This window comes from Theropithecus gelada, chromosome 12 (genome assembly GCF_003255815.1).
Source record: "Theropithecus gelada isolate Dixy chromosome 12, Tgel_1.0, whole genome shotgun sequence".
NCBI lineage: Eukaryota > Metazoa > Chordata > Mammalia > Primates > Cercopithecidae > Theropithecus > Theropithecus gelada.
The window spans coordinates 77,673,507-77,699,110 of record NC_037680.1 but is presented as its reverse complement, the minus strand read 5'-3'; the positions used below and the strand labels follow the sequence as shown (position 1 = coordinate 77,699,110).

The window sequence follows — 25,604 nt, the reverse complement described above, 5'->3', positions numbered from 1 at the left end:
CAAAAAAAAAAAAAAAAAAAAAAAAAAAAAAGATGCAGAAATTAGTTAACTAAGTCATTTCCAGAAATATAACTGGCACTATTACATAAGAATTAATAGTACTGCCTCTGGAACTAGTTCTGGGTTTGCATTCCAGCTCTACCTCTCACTAGCAGAGTGAACTTCTCGGTAAGTTTCCTCTTTGTGCCTCAATTTTCTCATCTGTAAAAAGGGAATGACAGTAATAGTCCCAACCTCATAGAATGAGTACACAAATTAATCTTTAGCATATGCCTGGCATGGCCAGGCAAGGTGGCTTATGCCTGTAATCCCAGCACTTTGGGAGGCTGAGGTGGGAGGAACACTTGAGGCCAAGAGTTCAAGACCAGTCTGGGCAACATAATGAGGCCTTGTCTCCACAAACATAATTTTTAAAAATCAGCTCAGTGTGGTAGTAAGCACCTGTAGTCCGGGAGGCCAAGGCGAGCATATTGCTTGAGCCGGGGAGTTCAAGGCTGCAGTAAGCTGTGATCACACTACTGCACTCCAGCCTGGGTAACAGAGTGAGACCCTGTCTCTGAATAAGATGCCTGGCATATAGTAGGTGCTAAATAAATTAAATACTATGTACTAGGCATTGATCTAGCCTCTGGGAATATAGTGGAAGGAAAAAGCAAAGGTCCTACACTTGGAGCTTAGAAGTTATGTTGACAACTTCCATTTCACCTTTTCCCAAAACTTTTCCCCCATGGTTAAGTGCAAGTGAGCAAATACTTTATTTTATTTTATTTTTATTATGTATTTATTTTTGAGACGGAGTTTTGCTCCCGTTGCCAAGGCTGGAGTGCAATGGCACAATCTCTGCTCACTGCAACCTCCACCTCTTGGGTTCAAGCAATTCTGCTGCCTCAGCCTCCACCACCATGTCCAGCTAACTTTTTGTATTTTTAGTAGAGATAGTGTTTCACCATGTTGGTCAGGCTGATCTTGAACTCCTGACCTCAGGTGATCTACCCACCTCGGCCTCCCAAAGTGCTGAGATTACAAGCATGAGCCACCATGCCCGGCCATTTATTCATTTTTATTTTTCAGAGATGGAGTCTTACTGTGTCACCCAAGCTGGAGTGCAGTGGTATGATCATACCTCACTGCAGCCTCAAACTTCTGGCCTCAAGCAATCCTCCTGTCTCAGCCTTCTGAGAACGTGGGACTACAGGGATATGCTATGGTGTTTGGCTAATATTTTTAATTTTTGTAGAGAAAGGGTCTTGCTTTGTTGCATAATCTAGCAAATAAATTTAAAAAATAACTTATGTCACACCAGAAGGCTACGCTATAATATCCATTCATTGGCAAACATTTTTGAGCTCCTACTATGTGCCAAGTATTACACAAAGAAATAGAGGCCAGATGCAGTGGCTCACGCCTGTAATCCCAACACTGTGGGAGGCCAAGGCGGGCAGATCACTTCAGGTCAGGAATTTGAGACCAGCCTGGCCAACACGGCGAAACCATCTACTAAAAATAGAAAAATTAGCTGAATGTGGTGGTGCATGCCTGTATTCCCAGCTACTCCGGAGGCTGAGGCAGAAGAATTGCTTGAACCTGGGAGGTGGAGGTTGCAGTGAGCTAAGATCGCACTGGCCTGGGAGACTGGCTCAAAAAAAAAAGAAAAGAAAAGAAAAGAAAAGAAAAAGATAAAAACGAAATAGAGTCTTTGTCCTCAAGGAATTCCTAAAAGGGACATTGAGCTGTAAAACCCTTATTGAATAATGCAATACTATGCATGCATTTCCATGTATTTATACATATAATTTTATTGATAATATATAAAAGGTAATGCCTTGTTTATCAGGAGATAATTTTTACCCAACAACCTAGCCAAGAATTAGGGATTATTAAGAAAAAGAGGTGCCTGTAATCACAGCACTTGGGGAGGCTGAGGCGGGTGGATCACCTAAGATTGGGAGTTTGAGACCAGCCTGGCCAACATGGTGAATCCCTGTCTCTATTAAAAATATAAAAAATTAGCTAGGCATGGTGATGTGCGCCTGTAATCCCAGCTACTCGGGAGGCTGAGGCAGGAAAATCGCTTGAACCCAGGCGGCAGAGATTTCAGTGAGCCAAGATGGCGCCATCGCAATCCAGCCTGGGCGACAAGAGCAAGACTCCATCAAAAAAAAAGAAAAAAAAAGAAAAAGAGGCATTTGCATGTACAAAAAAGGTGTCACTAAACTAACTCAGTTTGTTTGGAAGATCCTTGGGGTCTAGTTATTTTCATCACAAATGTTAACAAGTTCCTTTGGCTGGTTTCCTACATTATAATGAGCTGAAAATTAGGAAGGAGCTTCCAGAGCTGGATCAGGAATAAGAAGTGGCCGCTGGTGATGAATGAAGCAAAATAATATGTGATGAAAATGACAGAAAAATCATTTTCTGTCATGGCATCTCTCTGCCATGGACCAGTGCGATCACAGATGCTTTTGGTCAGAGGTTGAGTCAGAAAAAGGTTTAAAATGTTCTGTGCATGCTGTTTTAAGAGGGAGAAAAATATTTAATGCATTTTAGAAGGCTTTTTGTGAAAGAAGATTCAAATTTTTAAAACGTTTAATTCTTATAGACTTGAGTTATCTGGAAGATTCACTTAAATGATGATACCAAATAACTGGGATGATCATTATTTATGCAAAATAATAAATTCTGCAATAAGAACAATGTAAAATATAATGTATAATAAAAATGTTGCTTATAGGTTAAAGATGAGAGCAAAAGGAAGACTTCAAGCTGGAATTGCAGAAGGAGGATTTGAGAGTAATTCTGGGTCTGAAAATTGAGCAAAAGCGTAATGGCAAGATTGAGTAAGAGGAGGTGATGATCTAAATGAAGTTGAAAATGTTAAAAATGCAGCAGAATAGCCTGGGTAAAATGGCAAGACTCTGTCTCTACAAAAATTACAAAAATTAGTCAGGTGTGGTGGCTCGAGCGTGTGGTTCCAGCTACTTGGGAGGCTGAGGTGGGAGAATCACCTGAGCCCGGGAGGTTGAGGCTGCAGTGAGCCATGATTGCACCACTGCACTCCTGCCTGGGCAACACAATGAGACCCTGTCTCAAAAAAAAAAAAAGTGCAGCAGAGTAAATTCCTGTTTGATCAACTTCTTACAATGAATGTTTACAGCCCTTGCTGGGTTAGAAAATCAGTTTGAAAACATATTTTGTATATTTCTTTTGAGTCTATGTGTACTTAGTCTAATTCACGCATTTATCCAGTAGACATTCGTTGAGTACTTACTAAGTGTCAGGCGTCATTCTAGGTCCTGAGGGTGTCTCTAAGAACAAAACTAGCTGTACCCTCAAACTGATCCTAGAATGTAGACTACTAAGAATTAACAGAGAAAACACTAAAACTTGTATGCTTATTAATCACTGTGTAAGTAATAAATGCAAGTCTTGGCCGGGCGCGGTGGCTCAAGCCTATAATCCCAGCACTTTGGGAGGCCGAGACGGGCAGATCACGAGGTCAGGAGATCGAGACCATCCTGGCTAACACAGTGAAACCCCGTCTCTACTAAAAAATACAAAAAACTAGCTGGGCAAGGTGGCGGGCACCTGTAGTCTCAGCTACTTGGGAGGCTGAGGCAGGAGAATGGCATGAACCCGGGAGGCAGAGCTTGCAGTGAGCTGAGATTCAGTCATTGCACTTCAGCCTGGGCAACAGAGCGAGACTCTGTCTCAAAAAAAAAAAAATAAAATAAAATAAATGAAAGTCTCATTTAAATAAAACAAAAGCCTTGTGATCTCCATTAGTCAGAGTAACATAGATTTGGCTGGGCATAGTGGCATGAGCCTGTCGTCCTAGCTACTTGGGAGGTTGAGCTGGGAAGATCGCCTGAGCTCGGAAGATCAAGGCTACAGTGAGCTGTGATTGCATCACTACACTCCAGCCCGAAAGACAGAGCGAGACACTGTCTCAGAAAAAAAAAAAGTAATATAGATTTAATACAGTAGACAGTGTGGTGTAGCAGAAAGAACATGGGCTGTGAAGTCAGAGATCTGAGTTCAAATTTTGACTCTGAGACTTAATAAATATCTGTGTGACTGTAGCCAAGTTAATGAATCTCTCTGAACCTAATTTTTCTTATAATAGAGATAGTGAAGACCTTCTTGTGTAAGGATAAATGGAATACTATGTGTAGTGATGGTAGGTCAAGTTTATGAAGAACTGGGCATGCTTTGCTTTGGTGAGAGCATTGGTTTAGCTTTGGGGAGGGCCCATAACTATTAGGGGCATAAAAGGAAGAAGAGGGTTTTGTTTTTGTTTTTGAGATGGGGTTTCGCTCTTGTTGCCCAGGCTCTTGTTGCCCAGGCTAGAGTGCAGTGGCACATACTCAGCTCACTGCAACCTCCACCTCTCGGGTTCAAGTGTTTCTCCTGCCTCAGACTCCCAAGTAGCTGAGATTACAGGCACCTGCCACCACGTCTGGCTAATTTTTTGTATTTGTAGTAGAGATGGAGTTTCTTCATGTTGGCCAGGCTTGTCTCGAACTCCTGACCTCAAAGTGATCCAGCCGCCTCAGCCTCCCAAAGTGCTGGGATTATAGGCATGAGCCACCATGACTGGCAGAGAAGAGTTATTTTGGAGATAAGAGGATAAATGTCAGTTACAGGTAAATGGGAATTTTGGTATAGCCCATACATTAGATACTATTGTGTATGTTAAATTTCATGGATATTGTCTTAATTCATTTGGGCTGATATGATAAAATAACATAGACTGGGTAGCTTATAAACAACAGAAATTTATCTCTCACACTTCTGGAGCTGGGAAATCCAAGATCACTGGCAGATTCAGAGTGTGGTGAGGGCCTGATTTCTGGTTCATAGATGTGGTCATCTTCTCACTGTGCCCTCATATGGTAGAAGGGACAAGGGAGCTCTCTATGATCTCTTTTATAAGGGCACTAATCCCATTCATGAGGATTCCACCCTCATGACCTATTCGCCTCCCAAAGGCCTCACCTCCAAATGCCATCACACTGGGGATTAGGTTTCAACATGAGTTTCAGGGGGAAACATTCAGTCTACTGCAGGTATGATAGTGATATTGTGATCATGTAGGAGAATGTCTTTGTTCATGGAAAACACACACTGAAGAATCTAGGGGTAAAATATCATGGTGTCTGCACATTACTGTCAATGATTCAGCAAAGTGTGTGTGTGTGTGTGTGTCTAGAGAGATAAAGTACTTGTGGCTAAATGTTAACAATTGGTGTCTGTAGGTAAAGGGTATATGTGTATTCTTTAAATTTTCTGGTTTTCAGGTTTTGTTTTGTCTTGTTTGAGTTTTGTTTTGTTTGAGACAAAGTCTCTCTGTCACCCAGGTTGGAATGCATTGGCATATCAGCTGACTGCAACCTCCACCTCCCGGGTTCAAGCAATTCTCATGCCTCAGTCTCCGGAGTAGCTGGGACTACAGGCGTGCACTACCATGCCCAGCTAATTTTTGTATTTTTAGTAGAGACAAGATTTTGCCATGTTGGCCAGGCTGGTCTTGAACTCCTGGCCTCGTGTGATCTGCTCACCTAAGACTCTCAAAGTCCTGGGATTAGAGGCATGAGCCACCACACCCAGCCTGGTTTTCAGGTTTGAAAATAAAAAGTTGGAAAAATATCTACACATGATTCTGTATTCCACCAATTGTATTTGGGACACAATGTAAGACTTTTCAAGCACATAATTTTACTTAAAAATACTATCTTGAGGTTTTTTTGGGGGGCAGAAATATGAACAATTTCTGTGCAAATATTAGTCAAAAATACCATATCCAGAGAAAAATATATTCTCTGATGTTCAATAAAAATTAACATACATTCTACTTGGAAGACATTTATCAGGGAGGTGCTTTGCACCTCCTATGGGATTGTATATTAATTTTTTTTACTTTTTATTTTTATCCCCCTGATTAATCTATTTTGTTTGTTTGTTTTTTGAGACAGGGGCTCCCACTGTCGCTCAGGCTAGAGTGTAGTAGCATGATCATGGCTCACTGACACCTAGACCTCCCAGGCTCAAGCAATCCTCAGTAGATGGGGCTACAGGCACGTGCCACCATGCCCAACTAATTTTTTATTATTTGTAGAGACAGGGTCTCACTATGTTGCCCAGGCTGGTCTTGGATTCCTGGGCTCAAGCAATCCTCCTGCCTTGGCCTCCCAAAGTGCTGGGATTACAGGTCTGAGCCACTGCACTCTGACTGCTTTATTCTTTGCACATATAAGGCCATGTAAATCTAAGAATGTGGAAAAGCCTAAATGAAGTATACACAACTATTTGTGGTTCTAGTGAGTTTACATGTTCTGCTCTGGTAGCTGGAGTAACAGGGACTGGAGTACCCTCCTGCCTGAAACAATTAAAAAACCGCGTAGACAAAATATCTACCTGCATTCTACCCTGGGCAAGTAGCAAGACTCCATCTCTTAAAAAAAATTACAAAAGAACAAAGAACCAGGAAAAGATCACTCCTATGAGAAAAATAACAATCAATCAATCAATAGAATTATACCCAGAAATGCCATAGGTAATAGAATTAGTATATTTGCCTTGGCTTCTGAGGTGAGGTAAAACAAACAAACAAACAAAAACAAACAAGCAAAATAATTAGTACATAGGGATACTAAAACAGATTCTATAGCCATATTTCAATAAGATAGAGGAAAGACTGAGCATGTTAAGTTCAGATACGGAAGCTATAAAGACTCATATTAAAACTATAGATGGGGCCAGATGCAGTGGCTCACGCCTGTAATCCCAGCACTTTGAGAGGCCAACGTGGGAGGATTGCATGAGGCCAGGAGTTTGAGATCAACCTGGGCAATAAACAGAGACCTCATCTTTAGAAAATAAAAAAATTAACTGGGCACGGTGGCACACACTCTCAGCTACTCAAGAGGGTGAAACAGAAGGACTCCTTGAGGCCAGGAATTCAAGGCTACAGTGAGCTATGATTGTGCCATTGCACCACTCCAGCCTGGGTGACAGAGTGAGACGCTGTCTCTGAAAAAGAAAAAAAGCTCTAGATGGGCCAGATGTGGTGGCTCATGCCTGGAACCCCAGCACTTTGGGAGGCTAAGACAGGAATCACTTGAGGCCAGGAGTTCAAGACCAGCCTGGGCAACATGGCAAGACACTCATCTCTACAAAAACAAACCACCACCAAAAAACACATACAAAAAAACTTCTAGATGCAAACTACAATGTCTGAGGTGAAGAATACATTGCATGAGGTTAAAAGCAGATTAGATACTGAAGAAAAAATTAGTGACCATGAAGACACACAATATAAATTATCTAAAATGAAATATAGAGGCCATGCATGGTGGCTCACGTCTGTAATCCCAGCATTTTGGGAAGCTGAGGTGGGCAGATCACTTGAGGTCAGGAGTTCTAGACCAGCCTGCCCAACATGGCGAAACCCCATCTCTACTAAAAATACAAAAATTAGCCCAGTGTGGTGGTGGTCGCCTGTAAACCCAGCTACTCAGGAGGCTGGCAGGAGAATCGCTTGAACCTGAGAGGTGGAGGTTCCAGTGAGCCAAGATTGTGACATTGCACTCCAGCCTGAGCGACAGAGCGAGACTCCGTCTAAAAAATAAAAAAAAAAAAAAAAAATAGTAAAATGAAAAACAAAAAAAAAACTGAAAGAGAAAAATAAAGAGTATCAGTGAAACCATAACACAGTATTAGGGAGGCTAATATATGTGTAATTAAATTCGCTGCTGGCCGGGCGCGGTGGCTCAAGCCTGTAATCCCAGCACTTTGGGAGGCCGAGACGGGCGGATCACGAGGTCAGGAGATCGAGACCATCCTGGCTAACACGGTGAAACCCCGTCTCTATTAAGAAATACAAAAAACTAGCCGGGCGAGGTGGCGGGCGCCTGTAGTCCCAGCTACTCGGGAGGCTGAGGCCGGAGAATGGCGTGAACCCGGGAGGCGGAGCTTGCAGTGAGCTGAGATCCGGCCACTGCACTCCAGCCTGGGCGACAGAGCGAGACTCCGTCTCAAAAAAAAAAAAAAAAAAAAAAAATTCGCTGAAGGAGGGGATGGGAGATAGAAAAAATACTTGAAGAGGCTGGGTGCTATGGCTCATTCATGCCTGTAATCCCAGCACTTTGGGAGGCCAAGACGGGTGGATCACCTGAGGTCAGGAGTTTGAGACCAGCCTGGCCAACATGGCGAAACCCTGTCTCTATTTTAAAAATAACAAAAATTAGCTGAATGTGGTGGCGGGTGCCTGTAATCCCAGCTACTCAGGAGGCTGAGGCAGGAGAATCACTTGAACCTGGGAGGCAGAGGTTGCATTGAGCCCAGATTGCGCCACTACACTCCAGCTTGGGCAACACAGCAAGACTCTGTCTCAAAGGAAAAAAAAGAAAAGAAAAAATTCTTGAAGAAATAATGGCTGAAAAATTCCAAATTAGACAAAAACAAACCCATTGATCAAAGAAACTTAATGAGCTCGCTTCCTCTAAGCAGCTTGAGGTGATCTGCAGAAATGGTTCACTATTCATTTGCCCTAGAAAACTTCACAAAATCATGCAAATCAAAGGGTTCAAATCTTTGTTTTTTTTAAGAATATGGGTGAAATTATCTGGGCCATCAAGGGTAGGCATACACGAGAAGCCACCAAGTATCTGAAAGATGTCACTTTATAAAAATACCGTGTAGAAGCCACGTTACAATGGTGGAGTTGGTAGGTGTGCCCAGGCCAAACAGTGGGGCTAGACACAGGGTTGCTGACCCAAAAAGAGTGCTGAATTTTTGCTGCACATGCTTAAAAATGCAGGGTAATGCTGAATTTTGGTTTTGGATATAGATTCTCTGATCATTGAGCCTATCCAGGTGAACAAAGCACCCAAGATGCACTGCTGGACTTACAGAGCTCATGGTCAGAAAAACCCATATGTGACCTCTGCCTGCCACATCGAGATGATCCTTACTGAAAAGAACAAATTCTTCTTCTTCTTTTTTTTTTTTTTTTTTTGAGACAGAGTCTTGCTCTGTCACCCAGACTGGAGTGCAACGGTGCCATCTCGGCTCACTGCAACCTCTGCCTCCCAGGTTCAAGCGATTCTCCTTCCTCAGCCTCCTGAGTAGCTGGGATTACAGGCCAGTGCCACCATGCCCGGTTAATTTTTGTGTTTTTAGCAGAGACGAGCTTTCAGCATGTTGGCCAGGCTGGTCTCGAACTCCTGACCTCAAGTGATCCGCCCACCTTGGCCTCCCAAAGTGTTGGGATTACAGGCATGAGCTGCAGCACCTGACCAGAACAAATTATTCTTTTTTTCTTTCTTTTTTTTTTTTTTTGAGACGGAGTCTCGCTGTGTCGCCCAGGCTGGAGTGCAGTGGCCGGATCTCAGCTCACTGCAAGCTCCGCCTCCCGGATTTACGCCATTCTCCTGCCTCAGCCTCCCGAGTAGCTGGGACTATAGGCGCCCGCCACCTCACCCGGCTAGTTTTTTTGTATTTTTTGGTAGAGACGGGGTTTCACTGTGTTAGCGACGATGGTCTCGATCTCCTGACCTCGTGATCCGCCCGTCTGGGCCTCCCAAAGTGCTGGGATTACAGGCTTGAGCCACCGCGCCCGGCCCAGAACAAATTATTCTTTAACTGGAAGAGGAAGTTGAATTGAAGAAAAAGGTATCTCAAAGAAACTGAAGAAACAAAAACAAAAACTCGTGGCATGGGAATAAATTCAGAATAAAACAAATGCTAATAAAAGTTTGCAGCCAGGTGCAGTAGCTCATGCCTGCAATCCCAGCACTTTGGGAGGCCGAGGCAGGTGGATCACTTGAGGTCAGGAGTTCAAGACCAGCCTGGCCAACTTGGTGAAACTCCGTCTCTACTGAAATACAAAAATTAGCTGGACATGGTGGTGTGCGCCTGTAATCCCAGCTGCTCGGGAATCTGAGGCAGGAGAATCGCTTGAACTCAAGAGGCAGGGGTTGCAGTGAGCCTAGATCATGCCACTGCACTCCAGCCTGGGTAACAGCACGTGAGTCTCAGGAAAAAAAAAAAAAGTTTGCATTTGGAAACCATTATTCTAAGTGAAGTAGTGCAGGAATGGAAAACCAAATGTCATTATGTTCTCACTTACAAGTAGGAGCTAAGCGGCTGGGCACAGCGGCTCATGCCTGTAATCCCAGCACTTTGGGAGGTTAAGGCAGGCGGATCGCTTGAGGCCAGGAATTTGAGACCAGTCTGGCCAACATGGCGAAACCTAGTCTCTACTAAAAATACAAAAATTAGCTGGGTGAGTGGTGCTCACCTGTAATCCCAGCTACTGGGGAGGCTGAGGGAGGAGAATCACTTGAACTTGGGAGAGGGGGTTGCAGTGAGCCAAGATCGAACCACTGCACTCCAGCCTGGGTGACAGAGCAAATGAGACTTTTTCTCAAAAAAAAAAAAAAAAAAAAAAAGGTGGGAGCTAAGCTATGAGGACACAAAGGCATAAGAATGATACAATGGACTGTGGGGACTTGGGGAAAAGAGTGAGAGGGAGGTGAGGGATAAAAGACTACGTGTTGGGTACAGCGTGTCCTGCTGAGGTGATAGGTGCACCAAAATCTCAGAAATCACCACTAAAGAACTTGTTCATGTAACCAAACACCACTTGTTCCCCAAAAACTTATTGAAATAATAAAAAAAGAAGCTTGATGAACCCCAAGTACAAGAAACATGAGTAAAATTACACCAACAAACATGATAATCAAATTGCTTAAAACCAATGATATGCCCTGGATATGAATGACCTATCAATCTGTCCCATAACTTTCTCTTTGGACAAGAAAGGACTAAGCTAAAGACACAGTATCTCTGGAATTTTGCCAGGATATGAAGTTTAGTGTCTGCTCCATTCCAGATTTTTTTTTTCTTTTTTGAGATGGGGTCTTGTTCTGTTGCCCAGGTTCAAGTGTAGTGGTGCAAACATGGCTCACTGCAGCCTCGACCTCCTGGGCTCAAGCAATCCTCCCACCTCAGCTTCCTAAGTAGCTAGTACTAAAGGTACATGCCATCATACCTGGCTAATTTTTAATTTTTTTGTAGAGACAAGGTCTCCCTATGTTGCCCAGGCTGGTCTTGGACTCCAGGACTCATGCAGTCCTCTGGCCTTGGTCTCCCAAAGTCCTGAGATTACAGGTGTGAGCCACCATGCCTGGCTAAGACTTTTTAAATGAACCAGACCAGCCCTAACACAAGGGATTCAGTCCTAGACAATAGCAGCTGTCACCAGCTTTCATCCCAGATGGCCTACCAGTTACTGTCCAGAGTTGTTCCATTTCTCTTCTTTGCCTGCCTGGCTTGATGATCCCCTTGAATTAGAATCTATGCTCTTGTCCTTGCACCATCTTACTTGCATAACCCATTTGGACAGGATTTTCTGGGTTTGGCTGTTAGCACTCTCTTTAGACATTATTTGGTAAATGTTCTCTGCCCCAGACCTCAGGACCTATACCACATGGACCCCACCACCATTCTTACCCATTTTTCTGTGAAAATTTTCCAGAAATAAATTTCTCATCATGTGGCCAATCAACCCACTACAATCTCAACCAAGGCTGCATAGGCAAAACCACTTTGTTTTAGCTTTTGTCACTTTTTGGAATTATACATTTTGTTATGCTATTTATTCCCCTTAGCAAGAATAATTAATTGCCCTTAAAGGATAGTGGAAGGCAGAAAATAATGATGTAATGTGGAGCATGCTCAGAAATATTAAATTAGTTTTTCCACCAGGATATAAAGGTCCATCTTCTGCTGAGAAGTCTATGAGAGGCCAAGTAATCATTTATGAGAGTGGCTGCATAACACACTGGTTCACTGCAGACTCTCTTATTGGTTTTTGATACAGTTTCACACAGGCTTCATTTGCCAATTGTGTTGTTTAGTTGGGAAGTAAAAGGCTCTTGAGATTGGGGTGGAGATGGGGAGGGGAACACTGATCGATTCCTGGCTTGGGACAGGAGATTGTTGCTGTATTGCTATACTCTTACAGGCATCTCCTTTATCAAAATATAGCCAAGATGCGAAATTGAAATAGTAATTCTCCTTACTTAAAAATTCTTTCTTTGTTTTTTTGAGACGGAGTTTTCGCTTTTCTTGCCCTGGCTGGAGTGCAATGGCACAATCTCAGCTCACGACAATCTCTGCCTCCCAGATTCAATCGATTCTCCTGCCTCAGCCTCCCAAGTAGTTAGGATTACAGGCGTGTGCCACCACGCCCCGCTAACTTTTTGTTTTTAGTAGAGACCGCATTTCACCGTATTGGTCAGGCTGATCTCAAACTCCTGACCCCAGGTAATCGTCCCAGCTCCGCCTCTCAAAGTGCTGGGATTACAGGCATGCGCCTGACTCCTCCTTGTTTAAAAATTCTAGTAAGTGGCCAGGCGCGGTGGCTCACAACTGTAATCCCAGCACTTTGGGAGGCTGAGGTGGGCAGATCACAAGGTCAGGAGTTCAAGACCAGCCTGGCCCACGTGGTGAAGCCCTGTCTCTACTAAAAAAATTACAAAAATTAGCTGGGCATGGTGGGGCGCACCTGTAGTCCCAGCTGCTCAGGAGGCTGAGGCAGGAGAATAGCTTGAACCTGGGAGGGGAAGGTTGCAGTGAGCCAAGATCGTGCCACTGCACTCCAGCCTGGGCAAGAGAGCAAGACTCCATCTCAAAAAAACAAAACAAAACAAAACAAAACAGTGAGGGGGGTGCTGGGTATGGGGGCTCACACCTGTAATCCCAGCACTTTGGGAGGCTGAGGCAGGCAGATCATGAGGTCAGGAGATCAAGACCATCCTGGCTAACACAGTGAAACCCCGTGCAAAAAATTAGCCAGGCGTGGTGGCAGGTACCTGTAGTCCCAGCTACTCGGGAGGCTGAGGCAGGAGAATGGCGTGAACCCAGGAGGCAGAGCTTGAAGTGAGCCCATATGTGCCACTGCACTCCAGCCTGGGTGACAGAGCGAGACTCCATCTCAAAAAAAAAAAAAAGGGTGGTGTGCATGGATGGAAAAGATACATATTATAAAACTCTTTCAAAACCTGTTGTGCTTTTATTTTCTCAGTTACTCTTTATCTGACTTTTCTTTTTTCTTTTTTTTTTTTAAGAGACAGAGTCCTATTCTGTCACCCAGGCTGAAGTGCAGTGTTGGCTCGCTATAACCTTGAAACCTTGAACTCCTGGACTCAAATGCTCCTCTCATCTCGGCCTCCCAAAGTGCTGGGATTACAGGCATGAACCACTGTCTGTGCCTGGGCTCCCTCACTCCCTCCCTCCATTCCTTCTCTCCCTCCCTCCCTCCTTCCTTCTGATGGAATCTTACTCTGTGACCCAGGCTGGAGTGCAGTGGCACGATATCGGCTCACTGCAACCTCCACCTCCCAGTTTCAAGCAATTCTCCTGTCTCAGCCTCCAGAATAGCTGGGATTACAGGCGCCTGCCACCATGCCCAGCTAATATTTGGATTTTTAGTAGAGACAGGGTTTCACCATGTTAGCCAGGATGGTCTCAATCTACTGACCTCGTGATCCGCCCACTTTGGCCTCCTAAAGTGCTGGGATTACAGGTGTGAACCACCACACCCGGCCGTGTTTCTTTCTTTTTTAAAGGATTGACTTTATTTATTAATCTTTATTTATTTATTCTTTTAAATAGACAAGGTCTCACTATGTTGCCCAGGCTACAGTGCAGTGGCTATTCACAAGCAGATCCCACTACTGATCAGCACAAGAGTTTTTGACCTGCTCTATTTCTGATCTGGGTCAGTTCACCTCCCAGGTTCATCCTTCCTTGAGCAACCTGGTGGTCTCCGCTCCCTGGAGGTCACCAGTGTTTTTGTTTGTTTGTTTGTTTGTTTGAAATGGAGTCTCGCTCTGTCGCCCAGGCTGGAGTGCAGTGGTGTGATCTCGGCTCCCGCAACCTCTGCCTCTTGGGTTCAAGTGATTCTTCTGTCTCAGGTTCCCAAGTAACTGGGATTACAGTCATGTGCCACTGAGCCCATTAAGATCGACCTTAGATGGTCAACTAAAAGGGGAATTTATTGCTCCATAAAAATTGATTTAAAAATCAAAGAATAAATAAAATGACTTTAAACATTTTCAATTCAATTCAGAAAATGCTTATTGAGAGTTTACTTTTTTTTTTTTTTAATTTGAGAGGGAGTCTTTCTCTGTCGCCCAGACTGGAGTGTAGTGGTGTGATCTCGGCTCACTGCAACCTCTGCCTCCCAGGTTCAAGTGATTCTTCTGCCTCAGCCTCCCTAGTAGCTGGGATTACAGGCATGTATCACCAAGCTCAGCTAATTTTTGTATTTTTTGTAGAGATGAGGTTTCACCATGTTGGCCAGGCTGGTCTCGAACTCCTGACCTTAGGTAATCCGCCTGCCTTGGCCTCCCAAAGTGCTGGGGTTACAGGTCTGAGCCACCACACCCGGCCAAGAGTTTACTCTTCACACAGCACTGTGAAAGAAAAATAGTGTAACTATGTGTAAGTAGTTTAAATGAGAATTTATATTCATTATAAGAATTATTGGCTGGGCACCATGGCTCAGGCCTGTGATCCCAGAGCTTTGGGAGGCTAAGGTGGGAGGATCATTTGAGCCCAGGAGTTTAAGACAAGCTTAGGCAACATAGGGAGACTCCATCTCTATATGAATTTTAAAATTTAGTGGGTATAGTGGTGCATGCCCACTATAAAAATAAAAGAATGATGATGAAGTATGCATTTAAAAATGAAATTAGCCAGGTCCGGGTGTGGTGCCTCACACCTGTAATCCCAGCACTTTGGGAGGCCAACACGGATGGATCACCTGAGGTCAGGAGTTCGAGACCAGCCTGGCCAACATGGTGAAACCCTGTCTTTACTAAAAATACAAAATTAGCTAGGCATGGTGGTGTGCACCTGTAATCTCAGCTTCTTGGGTGGCTGAGGCAGGAGAATCACTTGAACCCAGGAGGCGGAGGTTGCAGTGAGCCGAGATCATGTCATTGCACTCTAGCCTAGGCAACAAGAGTGAAACTCTGAAAAAGAAAGAAAAGAAAGAAATTGCCAGGCAAAGTGGTGTGTGTGTGCCTGTAGTTCCAGCTACTTGGGAGACTGAGGTAGAAGGATCTCTTGAGCCTAGGAGTTCAGGGCTGTAGTGTGCAATAATCACACATGTCAGTAGCCACTGTACTCCAGCCTGGGCAACATAGCAAGATGCTGTCTGGAATTAAGTTCAAATTAAACATTTGTGAATGTTTCCTATGTGCAAGGCACTGTGTAGGAGACAGGATAAATAAGGCAAGATTTGCAAGATTTTTAATCTGGTAGAGAATAAGGCAAGTATAAAAATATCTGAGTTACAGGGCGGGTGTGGTGGCTCATGCCTGTAATCCCAGCACTTTGGGAGGCCGAGGAGGGTGGGTCACCTGAGGTCAGGAGTTCAAGACCAGCCTGGGCAACATGGTGAAACCCCGTCTCTACTAAAAATGTAAAAATTAGCCAGGCGTGATGGCTTGTGCCTGTAATCTCAGCTACTCAAGAGGCCGAGGCACGAGAATAGCTTGAACCCGGGAGGCGGAGGTTGCAGTGAGCGGAGATCACACCATTGTATTCCAGCCTGGGCAACAGGGCGAAACTCTGTCCAAAAAAAACCAAAAAAAATCTGAGTTACAAGGTAAAGCAAGATATGTTTTATTAGGAGAGTACAAAGTTCTGTGCAATTTTTTAAAGTGTAATGACAATTTGGTTTCTTTTTTTTTTGAGACAGAGTCTGGACCTTGTTGCCCAGGCCGGAGTGCAGTGGTGTGATCTCAGCTCACTGCAACCTCTGCCTCCCGGGTTCAAGTGATTCTCCTGCCTTGACCTCCTGAGTTGCTGGGATTATACAGGCGCCCACCACCACCACGCCCGGCTAATTTTTTGTATTTTTAGTAGAGACGGGGTTTCACCATGTTGGCCATGCTCATCTCGAACTCTTGACCTCAGATTATCCGCACACCTCGACCTCCTAAAGTGCTGGGATTACAGACGTGAGCCACCGCGCCCAGTCGGTTTCATTTTTTATTTCTTTTTTTTTTTTTTTAACTTTTATTTTAGGTTCGGCGGTACGTGTGAAGGTTTGTTATATAGGCAAACTCATGTCTTGGGGATTTGTCATACGTTTCATCACCCACCCAGGTGTATTAAGCTTAGTACCCAATAGTTATTTTTTCTGATCCTCTCCCTCCGCCCATCCTCCACCTTCAAGTAGATCCCAGTGTCTGTTGTTCCCTTCTTTACATTCGTGAGTTTTCATCATTTCACTCCCACTTATAAGGGAGAACATGCGGCTTTTGATTTTCTGTTCCTCTGTTAGTTTGCTGAGGATAATAGCCTCCCGTTCCATCCATGTTCCCACAAAAGACAAAATCTTGTTCTTTTATCAATGGTTGCATGGGCAATTTAGAAGAGAAAAAAATCATTATCAAGAATCAAATCTCACTGATTCAAACCACAGTTTTAAATTTGTTTAGCCAGGCATGCTGGTGTAGTCCAAGCTACTTGAAAGGCTGAGGCTGGAGAATCATTTGAGGCCAGAAATTTGAGTCCGGCCTGCACTACATACAAAATTTTAGAGCTCCTATCTCTAAATTTTTTTTTTTTTTTTTTTTTTTTTTTTTTTTTTTTTTTTTTGAGACAGAGTCTCGCTCTGCCGCCCAGGCTGGAGTGCAGTGGCCTGATCTTGGCTCACTGCAAGCTCCGCCTCCTGGGTTCACGCCATTCTCCTGCCTCAGCCTCCCGAGTAGCTGGGACTACAGGCGCCCGCCACCTCGCCCGGCTAGTTTTTTTGTATTTTTTAGTAGAGACGGGGTTTCACCGTGTTAGCCAGGATGGTCTCGATCTCCTGACCTCGTGATCCGCCCGTCTCGGCCTCCCAAAGTGCTGGGATTACAGGCTTGAGCCACCGCGCCCGGCCATCTCTAAATTTTTAAAAATACAAATAAACAAATAAATGTATGTTTCCAGGAAAAAAAGTTTGGTTCATAAAATATATTGCACGTGGACAAAATGTCTCTGGTGCCCACCAGGTAGTGAGAAGCTGCATCGTTAGTCAGCATCTGGGAAAAAATAGTAATCCTATACTGAAATGTAAGTACCAAGAAAAGATAAATTTGTTTTGTTCATTGATGTATTATAAACTGCCATGAATATTACTGGTACATAGGATGTGCACAATATATATTTGTTAAGTGAATAAATACAATTCATAGAAAAGGAACTAAGAGGTCTGCCACTGTTCTAGACACTTCCATGGAGCTTCCTTGACATTGGAGGACGGTTGGGTCAGCATGCCCCACTATTTAGCATGCCCCATTATTTGCAGGCAGGGGTTCTATTCCTTATAATTCTGCAAAAACAAAACAAAAAAATAAAATGACCAATGTGTTAAAGGAGAAATTGCATGCAATGACCATGGAGTAACTGGTTGCATGTAGCACAAATTGATCTTGACTCTTCATGGTCAGTATTTTTTATCACCAACTCATTAACAAGTAGGAGAAGATTATATAGTATGCGTCAGAATGCTTAGGCCTAGTTTACTTCTTCTTTTTTTTTTTTTTTGAGACGGAGTCTCGTTCTGTTGCCCAGTCTGGAGTGCAGTGGCGAGATCTCGGCTCAGTACAAGCTCTGCCTCCCGGGTTCACGCCATTCTCCTGCCTCAGCCTCCTGAGTAGCTGGTACTACAGGCACCCACCACCATGCCGGCTAATTTTTTGTATTTTTAGTAGAGGTGGAGTTTCACCATGTTAGCCAAGATGGTCTCAATCTCCTGACCTCGTGATCCACCCGCCTCAGCCTGCCAAAGTGCTGGGATTACAGGTGCAAGCCACCGCGCCCGGCCAGGCCTAGTTTACTTCTAATCTTCTTGCCTTGGGATTGAGGAAGTGCCTTCCAATTCTGGAATCTGTGTCCCAGACACTGCCAAAGACCTTTTATTAATAATGTTTTCTGGGGCTGGGCATGGTGGCTCATACGTATAATCCCAGCACTTTGGGAGGCTGAGGCAGATGGATCATGAGGTCAGGAGATCAAGACCATCCTAGCCAACATGGTTAAACCCTGTCTTTACTAAAAATACAAAAATTAGCCAGGTGTGGTGGCAGGCGCCTGTAGTCCCAGCTACTCAGGAGGCTGAGGCAGGAGAATGGCGTGAACCCGGGAGGCGGAGCTTGCAGTGAGCCGAGATCGTGCCACTGCACTCTAGCCTAGGTGACAGAGTGAGACTCCGTCTCAAAATAAATAAATAAATAAATAAAATTAAATAACTTGAGTTAAATCTCTAGATTGTTAACTATATGAATTGTGATGTTTCCTTGTTGGAAATTATCATCTATAGGCATAGCTTTAATTTCTAATTATGTTTCACTAGAAAGTATTGTCAGAATATAAAATCTAATTTTAAGCCTTTATATCTGTATCAATCTCTCATGCTATTGTATTATGTTACTACCACATGGGATTCCAAGGTCCAGGTGATACTACTGCCTGTGAACCTGATTCTTCCTCAGTAAGATGATCCCATCTGTGCTGAGGAAGACACTCTTTATTTTTAGGACAGTTATTGCTATGGTTACTGTGAACCAGAGTTGGCCCTCAGTACTATGTCTCCTGTTCTCTGACTGTTCTTTATTTCCCACGGTAATTTTGAAGCAGTAAAATAAATGAAATAAAAAATATATGTAGCACAATACTCACAAAACATTCACTTAAATGTGTAATTCATTTGAAAGTATAATGCGATTTTTTTTTTTTTTGAGACAGAGTCTCGCTTTATCGCCCAGGCTGGAGTGCAGTGGCGCTATCTCAGCTCCCTGCAACCTCCACCTCCTGGGTTCATGTCATTCTCCTGCCTCAGTCTCCTGAGTAGCTGGGACTACAGGTGCCCACCACCACGCCAGGCTAATTTTTTGTATTTTCAGTAGAGACGGCATTTCACCATGTTAGCCAGAATGGTCTTGATCTCCTGACCTCGTGATCTGCCCGCCTTGGCCTCCCAAAGTGCTGGAATTACAGGTGTGAGCCAACGTGCCCGGCCAATGCAAATATTAAAAAAAAAAAAAAAGCTTCGTTTTCTATAATAAGGTAAAATGCCTAACCACTGTATAAGTAGGAGGGGCATGCGTGGAGGCTCACGCCTGTAATCCCAGTGCTTTGGGAGGCCAAGATGGGCGGATCACGAGGTCAGGAGATCGAGACCAGCCTGGCTAACACAGTGAAACCCTGTGTCTACTAAAAATACAAAAAATTAGCCAGGCGTGGTGGCGGGTGCCTGTGGTCCCAGCTTCTCGGGAGGCTGAGGCAGGAGAATGGTGTGAACCCGGGAGGCGGAGCTTGCAGTGAGCCGAGATCGTGCCACTGCACTCCAGCCTGGGCGACACAGTGAGACTCAAAAAAAAAAAAAAAAAAAAAAAAAACACACACACACACACACAAAAAAAACAAAGAAATAAAATAAAATAAAATAAAAATATGAAAGTAAATTTAGAACGATATTTGATTAGTTACTAAATCAGCAGAAAAATGTATGTTAAATGCTGTTTTTCCAAATTCATCTTGGGAATTAATTAAAATGAGAGTGAGTACAACATTTGCAGGGAGTAATAAATGTTTTTTCCTTTTCTTTCTTTTTTTGAGACGGAGTTTCGCTCTTGTTGCCCAGGCTGGAGTGCAATGGCGCCATCTCGGCTCACCATAACCTCCGTCTCCCGGGTTCAAGCGATTCTCTTGCTTCAGCCTCCTCGTCTCTACTAAAAATACAAATATTAGCCGGGCGTGGTGGCGGGCACCTGTAGTCCCAGCTATTCGGGAGGCTGAGGCAGGAGAATCGCTTGAACCCGGAAGGCGGAGTTGCAGTGAGCCGAGATGTGCCACTGCACTCCAGCCTGGGCAACAAAGAGCGAAACTCCATCTGAAAAAAAAAACACGAAAAAGAAAAACTACAAAATGTGTGAATTTTTCAAATTGCACACAACCTTCTGATTTACATTATAAGTATGAGTGTTCTTATTTTGCAATGTTCTTATTTTGTAATGCGTTCTCAGAAACAGGTGTTTAGCAACAACCAAGTCAAAATTCTTTCCAGTTAGTTTTGTAATTTGGGGCTTGAGTTACTTCATTTTGTTGCATATGATATTAAACAGAAAAATATACAGACCTTGAGACAAGGGCATTTTGTCCTTTCCTTTGTGACTTCTAAAGCAGTTTTAAATTGTTTATATATATCAAAAGTAATTCGGTCTAATACAGTATATGGCATTAATAATTTAATCTTTAAATTTTTTTTTTTTTGGTTGACTCTTCTGGTGATGAGATCATCCTATTTACTGGTAATGTTGCTGACAGAGTTCATAGCTCTTCTATTTTATCCTTGTTTACTTGTTCTTGGGTTATTAGTATTAGCTTCAATCAGCACAGTTTCTTTGTAAAAAATCTTTTTAAGCCACTTATCTACTTCATGAAGGTTTAGTTAAAACTAGTAGACAAAGCTGGGTGCAGTGGTTCACACCTCTAATCTCAGTACTTGGGAGGTCAAGGTGGGAGGATTCCTTGAGCTCAGGAATTTGAGACCAGCTTGGGCAACATGGTGAGCTCCCTGTCTCTACAAAAATAAAAAAAAATTAGCCAGGCATGGTGGTATGTGCCTGCAGTCCCAGCTACTTATGAGGCTGCAGAGGATCACTTGATCCCACGAGGTCCAGGCTGCAGTGAGCTGCGCTTGCACCACTGCACCCAGCCTGGGCAACACGGTGAGATCCCGCCTCAAAAAAACCCACAAAAAAGTGGGGCGTGGTGGCTCACGCTTGTAATCCCAGCACTTTGGGAAGCTGAGATGGTTGGATCATTTGAGGCCAGGAGTTCGAGACCAGCCTGGCCAACATGGTGAAACCCCGTCTCTACTAAAAATACAAAAAATTAGCTGGGCATGGTGGCTTGTGCTTGTAATCCCAGCTATTCAGGAGGCTGAGGCAGGAGAATCTCTTGAACCCGGGAGGCAGAGGTTGCAGTGAGCCAAGATCGCACCACTGCCCTCCAGCCTGGGTGACAGAGCAAGACTCCATCTCAAAAAAAGAAAAAAAAAAAAAGAAAACGAAAAAACCCCACAAAAAATGAAAAACAAGAAAACAGTAATTAGCAGATAATAAATTCCAAAACTGAGGATGTATAAAGTACAGTCTGTAGCAATTTGCTGAAAACTCCTTTTGTTCTCTCCTTTGGAGGGTAGAACTCTTACTTTCACTTCAGGATGACTTATCACTAATTCTGTGTGACTGCTTCGGTATCTGCCATGTGAGAGCAAACTTCACTGTGAATCTATTAAACATTAACAACAGTTAACTCTTTTTTTTTTTTTTTTTTTTTTAGACGGAGTCTCGCTTTATCACCAGGCTGAAGCGCAGTGGTGCAATCTTGGCTCACTGCAACCTCCACCTCCTGGGTTCAAGCAATTCTCCTGGCTCAGCTTCCTGAGTATCTGGGACTATAGGCGCGAGCCACCATGCCCAGCTAATTTGTTTTTTTATTTTTATTTTTATTTTTTGAGACGGAGTCTCGCTCTGTCGCCCAGGGTGGAGTGCAGTGGCCGGATCTCAGTTCACTGCAAGCTTCGCCTCCCGGGTTCACGCCATTCTCCTGCCTCAGCCTCCCGAGTAGCTGGGACTACAGGCGCCCGCCACCTCGCCCGGCTAGTTTTTTGTATTTTTTAGTAGAGACGGGGTTTCACCGTGTTAGCCAGAATGGTCTCGATCTCCTGACCTCGTGATCCACCCGTCTCAGCTTCCCAAAGTGCTGGGATTACAGGTGTGAGCCACTGCGCCCGGCCACCAATTCATTTTCATTAAACATGAAAATAAAAACAGAGGTTTAAATACTTTCTCCTTTTACCCCAAGGGATAGTCTTGTACATTCCCTAGGTTTTGTTAGAAAGTGAGTGATTCATAATTTTTAAATTTTTTAAAATTATTAATTTTTTTTTGAGACAGGCCCTCCCTCTGTTGCCCAGGTTGGATGGAGTGCAGTGGCATGATCACAGGTCACTCTAGTCTCAACCTCCTGGGCCCAAGCAATCCTCCTGCCTCAGCTTCCTGAGTAGCTAGGACTACAGGTGCACACCACCACGCCTGGCTAATTTTTTTAACTTTTTTGTTTTTTAGAGATAGAGTCTTGTCCTGTTGCCTGGGCTCATCTTGAATTCCTGAGTTCAAGCGATCCTCCCACCTCAGCCTTCCAAAGTGCTGGGATTACAGATGTGGGCCACCATAACTTGCCTATTTTTAATTTTCTATCAATTACTGAGAAAGAAGTGTTGAAATCTCCAAACACATCATAATTGTGTTTTGTCTCTAAGTTTTCTTTGTTTTTGCTTTACGTATTTTGAAGCCCTGTGCATAAACACTTAAGATTCCTTAGATCCTCTTAATGAACTGACCCCTTCATTATTATGAAATGTCTCTCTCACAGGTAGTTCTTCATTCTATTTTTTTTTTTTTTTTTTTTTTTTGAGACGGAGTCTCGCTCTGTCGCCCAGGCTGGAGTGCAGTGGCCGGATCTCAGCTCACTGCAAGCTCCGCCTCCCGGGTTCCCGCCATTCTCCTGCCTCAGCCTCCCGAGTAGCTGGAACTACAGGCGCCCGCCACCGCGCCCGGCTAGTTTTTTGTATTTTTTTAGTACAGACGGGGTTTCACCATGTTAGCCAGGATGGTCTCGATCTCCTGACCTCGTGATCCGCCCGTCTCGGCCTCCCAAAGTGCTGGGATTACAGGCTTGAGCCACCGCGCCCGGCCGGTAGTTCTTCATTCTAAAATCACTTTGATATTAATATATTTCAACATTCTTTTCACTGGGGTTTTCATATGGGCAGTTTAGAGTTGGGTCTTGTTTTTTGCCAAAGTTGATCATCTCTGTCATTCATGCATTCATTTATGAGACAGGGTTAGGTTATCTCCCAGGCTGTAGTGCAGTCGCATTATCTTGGATCACAGCAACCTCTGCCTCCTGGGCTCATGCCATCCTCCCACCTCAGCCTCTCAAGTAGCTGGGACCACAGGCGTGCACCACCACACCCATATAATTTTTGTATTTTTTGTAGAGACGGGGTTTTGCCATGTTGTCTGGTCTGGTTTTGAACTCCTGACCCCAAGTGATCTACCCACCTGGGCCTCCCAAAGTGCTGGGATTACATGCCTGAGCTACCATGCCCGGCCATCTCTTAACTGAAATGTTTTAGAGTGGGCTGGGTGTGGTGGCTCACGCCTGTAATCCAGCACTTTGGGAGGCTGAGGTGTGAGGTGTGTGGATCATCTGAGGTCAGGAGTTTGAGACCAGCCTGACCAACATGGTAAAACTCCGTCTCTACTAAAAATACAAAAATTAGCTGGGCAGGTGGCAAGTGCCTGTAATCACAGCTACTTGGGAGGCTGAAACAGGAGAATTGCTTGAACTTGGGAGGTGGATGCTGCAGTGAGGTGAGATCTCGCCACTGCACTCCAGCCTGGGCGACAGAGTTAAGACTCTGCCTCAAAAAAAAAAAAAAAAAAAAAATTAGGAGCATGGTGGCTCACACCTGTAATCCCAGCACTTTGAGAGGCTGAGGCAGGTGGATCACTTGAGCTCAGGAATTTGAGACAGCCTGGGCAATATGGCGATATCCAGTCTCTACCAAAAATACAAAAAATTAGCTGGTTGTGGTGGCACTTGCCTGTAGTCCCAGCTACTTGAGAGGCTGAGGTGGGAGGATTGCTTGAGCCTCGGAGGTGGAGGTTACAGTGAGCTACTGCACTCTATCCTGGGCAACAGAGTGAGACCCCATCTCAACAAACAAACAAAAAACAGAGAAGAAAGTATGTATTAAATTGTATCTAAATTAAAAAATAAATGCTTTCCTTTTTTTGCATGGAGTCTTTTTTACGTTTCATGTTACCATATTCTATTTACCACTATCAGTTTATTAGAAATTTGTCTTACTTTAGCATTGCTTTACATTTAAAAACAAGAAATTTACAAAGAAAAAGTCACCTTGGGCATAGTGGCTTACACCTGTAATCCCAGCACTTTGGGAGGCCAAGGCAGGTGGATCACATGAGGTCAGGAGTTCAAGACTAGCCTGGCCAACATGACAAAACCCACCTCTTCTAAAAATGCAAAAATTTGCTGGGCGTGGTGGTGGGCGCCTGAAATCTCAGCTACCTGGGAGGCTGAGGCAGAATCACTTGAACCCAGAAGTTAGAGGTTGCAGTGAGCTGAGATTGTGCCACTGCCCACCCCTCTAGGTTGGGAGGAAGACTCATTCTCAAACAAACAAAAAAAAAAAAAGAAAAAAATTCACCTTGGGATTTTCTGTTTCATTATTTAAACAAAATTATCACCCCTCCTCAACGAGTGTTAAATCTATTTTTGTTTTTTCGGAGACAGTCTTGCTCTGTCGCTCAGGCTGGAGTGCAGTAGCGTGATCTTGGCTCACTGGAACCTCCGCCTACTGGGATCAAGTGATTCTCCCACCTCAGCCTCCCAAGTACTTGGGATTACAGGTGCCCACCACCATGACTGGCTAAATTTTTGTTTTTTTAGTAGAGTTGGGGTTTCACCATGTTGGCCAGGCTGGTCTCCAATTCTTGAGATCAAGTGATCTGCCTGCCTTGGCCTCCCAAAGTGTTGGGATTACAGGCATGAGCCACTGCACCTAACCAAATCTTTAATTAGGGATATAAATTTTAAAAAGTCAATGATGTTGGGAGAATATCTAGTTTATTGTTAGAAATACAGAAAAAGGTCAGGCGCAGTGGGTCATGTAATCCCAGCACTTTGGGAGGCCAAGGCAAGTAGATCATTTGAGCCCAGGAGTTTGAGACCAGCTTGGGTAACAAGGCGAAACCCCAGCTCTACTAAAAGTACAAAAAGATAGCCTGGTGTGGTGGAAGGATCCCTTGAGCCCAGGGAGGCTGAGGCTGCAGTGAGCCAAGATCATTGCACTCCAGTCTGGGTGAAAGAGAAAAACCCAAACACCAAAAAAAAAAAAAAAAAAAAAAAAAGAAGAAGAAGAAAGTAAGGTTTTTCATGACATAGGAAGAATGAAGACTAAGCAAGTAGAAAATACCACAATTACCACAATTAAGAAAAATGAACATGATACATGGATGTGTCAACCAGAACAGGGCAGTGAGTATTTACAGTAGAATCTGGCTTCCTCTAAACCATCTGAAGAGGACGATAAAAGCAGCAAGGCCAACTCCCATTTAAAAACTTGTTAGTGGCCGGGCGCGGTGGCTCAAGCCTGTAATCCCAGCACTTTGGGAGGCCGAGACGGGCGGATCACGAGGTCAGGAGATCAAGACCATCCTGGCTAACACGGTGAAACTCCGTCTCTACTAAAAATACAAAAAACTAGCCGGGCGAGGTGGCAGGCGCCTGTAGTCCCAGCTACTCGGGAGGCTGAGGCAGGAGAATGGCGTGAACCCGGGAGGCGGAGCTTGCAGTGAGCTGAGATCCGGCCACTGTACTCCAGCCTGGGTGGCAGAGCAAGACTCCGTCTCAAAAAAAAAAAAAAAAAAAAAAAAAAAAAA

General features: G+C 44.1%; 1 pseudogene; it reads left to right on the top strand.

Annotated features, from left to right (window-relative positions):
* Positions 1 to 8,527: 8,527 nt before the first annotated feature.
* On the top strand, positions 8,528 to 9,725 carry LOC112636371 (annotated as a pseudogene).
* Positions 9,726 to 25,604: the final 15,879 nt, after the last annotated feature.